Source organism: Alligator mississippiensis, unplaced genomic scaffold, assembly GCF_030867095.1.
Source record: "Alligator mississippiensis isolate rAllMis1 unplaced genomic scaffold, rAllMis1 scaffold_22, whole genome shotgun sequence".
Lineage (NCBI taxonomy): Eukaryota > Metazoa > Chordata > Crocodylia > Alligatoridae > Alligator > Alligator mississippiensis.
The window spans coordinates 555140-560139 of NW_026775292.1; positions in this window are offsets into that span (position 1 = coordinate 555140).

Sequence of the window (5000 nt, forward strand, 5' to 3'; positions counted from 1 at the left end):
CCAGGTCGACCCAGGGCCGACCTCCCGGGCCCCAGAGAGGCTCGTCTCCGCCGCGGAAGCCGCCCGCCGCCCGCGGCGAAGGCCCCCGGGCCCGCCCGGCCTCCGGGCAGGGCACCGGGGAGAAGTAGGAATCGTGGCCGGGCTCCTGGAACTCCTGCCCGGCCTGCCCCGCGGAAGCATGCCGGGTTCTCCCGCCGCGCCGTGCAGGTTCTTCCGCCCCTCGCCGGGGTAGCCGGGCTCCAACCGCTGGGCCCCGCAGCGTGGAAGGGCCCCTGCGAGTCGCCCCCCGGCCTGCACGCCCGCCGTGCAGTCGACCGGGTCGAAGCCGGAATCGCGGCCGGGTTCCTGGAACTCTCGCCCGGCCTGCCCGCCCGGCCCGCCCCCCGGGCCGGGGCTCCAGTCGACATGGAGCCAAACTCGGTTTTGACCCCCTCCTGCAGCACGGTCCGGCCCCGGAGGTTCCTCCGTCCGACCTCCTGGAACCCAAGATGGGCATCCAGGGTCCCGAAATCCGTGTCCCCGAAAATCTCCGCGAACCTTTCCTGGCAATATTGTAGATGCGGCACCCGGCCCAGCCACCGGGGGCAACCGCCGAAAGTGTCCGCCCTCCTGGAGCGAAGGCCCGGGCAAGGCCCGTTTCAAAAACCTCATACGGACTTCCGGAGCCCGAGCCCCGGCGCCAGGTCGACCCAGGGCCGACCTCCCGGGCCCCAGAGAGGCTCGTCTCCGCCGCGGAAGCCGCCCGCCGCCCGCGGCGAAGGCCCCCGGGCCCGCCCGGCCTCCGGGCAGGGCACCGGGGAGAAGTAGGAATCGTGGCCGGGCTCCTGGAACTCCTGCCCGGCCTGCCACGCGGAAGCATGCCGGGTTCTCCCGCCGCGCCGTGCAGGTTCTTCCGCCCCTCGCCGGGGTAGCCGGGCTCCAACCGCTGGGCCCCGCAGCCTGGAAGGGCCCCTGCGAGTCGCCCCCCGGCCTGCACGCCCGCCGTGCAGTCGACCGGGTCGAAGCCGGAATCGCGGCCGGGTTCCTGGAACTCTCGCCCGGCCTGCCCGCCCGGCCCGCCCCCCGGGCCGGGGCTCCAGTCGACTTGGAGCCAAACTCGGTTTTGACCCCCTCCTGCAGCACGGTCCGGCCCCGGAGGTTCCTCCGTCCGACCTCCTGGAACCCAAGATGGGCATCTAGGGTCCCGAAATCCGTGTCCCCGAAAATCTCCGCGAACCTTTCCTGGCAATATTGTAGATGCGGCACCCGGCCCAGCCACCGGGGGCAACCGCCGAAAGTGTCCGCCCTCCTGGAGCGAAGGCCCGGGCAAGGCCCGTTTCAAAAACCTCATACGGACTTCCGGAGCCCGAGCCCCGGCGCCAGGTCGACCCAGGGCCGACCTCCCGGGCCCCAGAGAGGCTCGTCTCCGCCGCGGAAGCCGCCCGCCGCCCGCGCCGAAGGCCCCCGGGCCCGCCCGGCCTCCGGGCAGGGCACCGGGGAGAAGTAGGAATCGTGGCCGGGCTCCTGGAACTCCTGCCCGGCCTGCCCCGCGCATGCATGCCGGGTTCTCCGGCCGCGCCGTGCAGGTTCTTCCGCCCCTCGCCGGGGTAGCCGGGCTCCAACCGCTGGGCCCCGCAGCCTGGAAGGGGCCCTGGGAGTCGCCGCCGGCCTGCACGCCCGCCGTGCAGTCGACCGGGTCGAAGCCGGAATCGCGGCCGGGTTCCTGGAACTCTCGCCCGGCCTGCCCGCCCGGCCCGCCCCCCGGGCCGGAGCGCCAGTCGACATGGAGCCAAACTCGGGGTTGACCCTCGCCTGCAGCACGGTCCGGCCCCGGAGGTTCCTCCGTCCGAGCTCCTGGAACCCAAGATGGGCATCTAGGGTCCCGAAACCCGTGTCCTCGAAAATCTCCGCGAACCTTTCCTGGCAATATTGCAGATGCGGCACCCGGCCCAGCCACCGGGACGAACCGCCGAAAGTGTCCGGCCTCCTGGAGCGAAGGCCCGGGCAAGGCCCGTTTGAAAAACCTCATACGGACTTCCAGGGCCGGAGCCCCGGCGCCAGGTCGACCGCGGGCCTCCCTCCCGGGGCCCAGCACGGCTCGTCTCCCCCGCGGGAGCAGCCCGCCGCCCTCGCCGAAGGCCCCCGGACCTGCCCGGCCTCCGGGCAGGGCACCGGGGAGAAGCCGGAATCGCGGCCGGGCTCCTGGAACTCTCGCCCGGCCAAGCCGCTCGGCCCGCCCCTGGGCCGGAGCTCCAGTCGACATGGAGCCAAACTCGCGGTTGAACCTCTCCTGCAGCACGGTCCGGCCCCGGAGGTTCCTCCGTCCGAGCTCCTGGAACCCAAGATGGGCATCTAGGGTCCCGAAACCCGTGTCCCCGAAAATCTCCGCGGACCTTTCTCGGCAATATTGTAGATGCGGCACCCGGCCCAGCCGCCGGGAGCAACCGCCGAAAGTGTCCGGCCTCCTGGAGCGAAGGCCCGGGCACGGCCCGTTTGAAAATCCTCATACGGACTTCCAGGGCCGGAGCTCGGGAGCCAGGTCGACCCCGGGCCTCCCTCCCGGGCGTTAGGGCGGCTCGTCTCCCCCGCGGGAGCAGCCCGCTGCCCGCGCCGAAGGCCCCCGGACCCGCCCGGCCTCCGGGCAGGGCACCGGGGAGAAGCCGGAATCGCGGCCGGGCTCCTGGAACTCTCGCCCGGCCAAGCCGCTCGGCCCGCCCCTGGGCCGGAGCTCCAGTCGACATGGAGCCAAACTCGCGGTTGAACCCCTCCTGCAGCACGGTCCGGCCCCGGAGGTTCCTCCGTCCGAGCTCCTGGAACCCAAGATGGGCATCTAGGGTCCCGGAAACCGTGTCCCCGAAAATCTCCGCGGACCTTTCTCGGCAATATTGTAGATGCGGCACCCGGCCCAGCCACCGGGACGAACCGCCGAAAGTGTCCGCCCTCCTGGAGCGAAGGCCCGGGCACGGCCCGTTTGAAAAACCTCATACGGACTTCCGGAGCCCGAGCCCCGGCGCCAGGTCGACCCAGGGCCAACCTCCCGGGCCCCAGAGAGGCTCGTCTCCCCCGCGGGAGCAGCCCGCCGCCCGCGCCGAAGGCCCCCGGACCTGCCCGGCCTCCGGGCAGGGCACCGGGGAGAAGCCGGAATCGCGGCCGGGTTCCTGGAACTCTCGCCCGGCCCGCCCCTGGGCCGGAGCTCCAGTCGACATGGAGCCAAACCCGGGGTTGACCCCCTCCTGCAGCACGGTCCGGTCCCGGAGGTACCCCTGCCCGACCTCCTGGAACCCAAGATGGGCAACTAGGGTCCCGAAAAGCGTGTCCCCGAAAATCTCCGCGGACCTTTCCTGGCAATATTGTAGATGCGGCACCCGGCCCAGCCACCGGGGGCAACCGCCGAAAGTGTCCGCCCTCCTGGAGCGAAGGCCCGGGCACGGCCCGTTTGAAAAACCTCATCGGGACTTCCAGGGCCGGAGCCCCGGCGCCAGGTCGACCCCGGGCCTCCCTCCCGGGGCCCAGCACGGCTCGTCTCCCCCGCGGGAGCATCCCGCCGCCCGCGCCGAAGGCCCCCGGACCTGCCCGGCCTCCGGGCAGGGCACCGGGGAGAAGTCGGAATCGCGGCCGGGCTCCTGGAACTCCCGCCCGGCCTGCCCCGCGGAGTCCTGCCCGGGCTCCCGCCGCCTTGGCCCGGGACGACCACCCCTCGGCGGGGTGCCTCGGCTCCGACCCCGGAGGCCCGGGTCCCTGCCGGGGCCCTTGGACCCGCCCCCCGGGCTGCCCTTCCACGGAGCCCTTGACCGGGACGAGATCGGAATTGTGGCCGAGCTCCTGGAACTCTCGCCCGGCCTGACCGCCTTCTCCGGCCCTTTTCCGGTTTTCCCCGTTGACCTGGCTCCAAACTCGGGTTTGGCCCCTCAGCACGGCAGGGTTCTGCCCCGAAGATCCCTCTGACCGGCTTTCTGGAACCGAACATGGGCATTGAGGGTCCTTAAAAACGTGTTCTCGAAAATCTCCGCGAACGTTTCTTGGCTATATTGTAGATGCGGCACCCGGCCCAGCCACCGGGACGAACCGCCGAAAGTGTCCGCCCTCCTGGATCGAAGGCCCGGGCAAGGCCCGTTTCAAAAACCTCATACGGACTTCCGTGGGGGGGGCGGGCACCAGGTCAACCCCACGTATGCCTATGGGGATTTTCGCTCCCCAGGTCAACCCCATGGATGCCTATCGGGATTTTCGCTCCCCAGGTCAACCCCATGGATGCCTATGGGCTTTTTCGGTCCCCAGCTCCACCCCAAGTATTCCTAGGGGCTTTTTCGCTCCCCAGCTCCACCCCATTTATTCCTATGGGGATTTTCAGTCCCCAGGTCAACCCCAAGTATTCCTAGGGGCTTTTTCGCTCCCCAGCTCCCCCCCCATGTATTCCTAAGGGCTTTTTCGGTCCCCAGCTCCACCCCAAGTATTCCTAGGGGTTTTTTCGCTCCCCAGCTCCACCCCATGTATTCCTAGGGGCTTTTCCGCTCCCCAGCTCCCCCCCCATGTATTCCTAAGGGCTTTTTCGCTCCCCAGCTCCCCCCCAAGTATTCCTAGGGGTTTTTTCGCTCCCCAGCTCCACCCCATGTATTCCTAGGGGCTTTTCCGCTCCCCAGCTCCCCCCCATGGATGCCGATGGGCTCTTTCGGTCCCCAGGTCAGCCCCATGTGTTGCTATGGGCTTTTTCGGTCCCCAGGTCAACCCCATGTGTTCCTATGGGCTTTCTCGGTCCCCAGGTCAACCCCATGTATTCCTAGGGGCTTTTTCGCTCCCCAGCTCCACCCCATGTATTCCTATGGGGATTTTCGCTCCCCAGCTCCACCCCAAGTATTCCTAGGGGCTTTTCCGCTCCCCAGCTCCACCCCACGTATTCCTAGGGGCATTTAGGCTCCCCAGGTCAACCCCATGGATGCCGATGGGCTTTTCCGCTCGCTCCCCAGGTCCGCCCGCCCCTGGCCTCGCCATCGGGACTTGCGGGCACCGTCTCAACCCCGTGC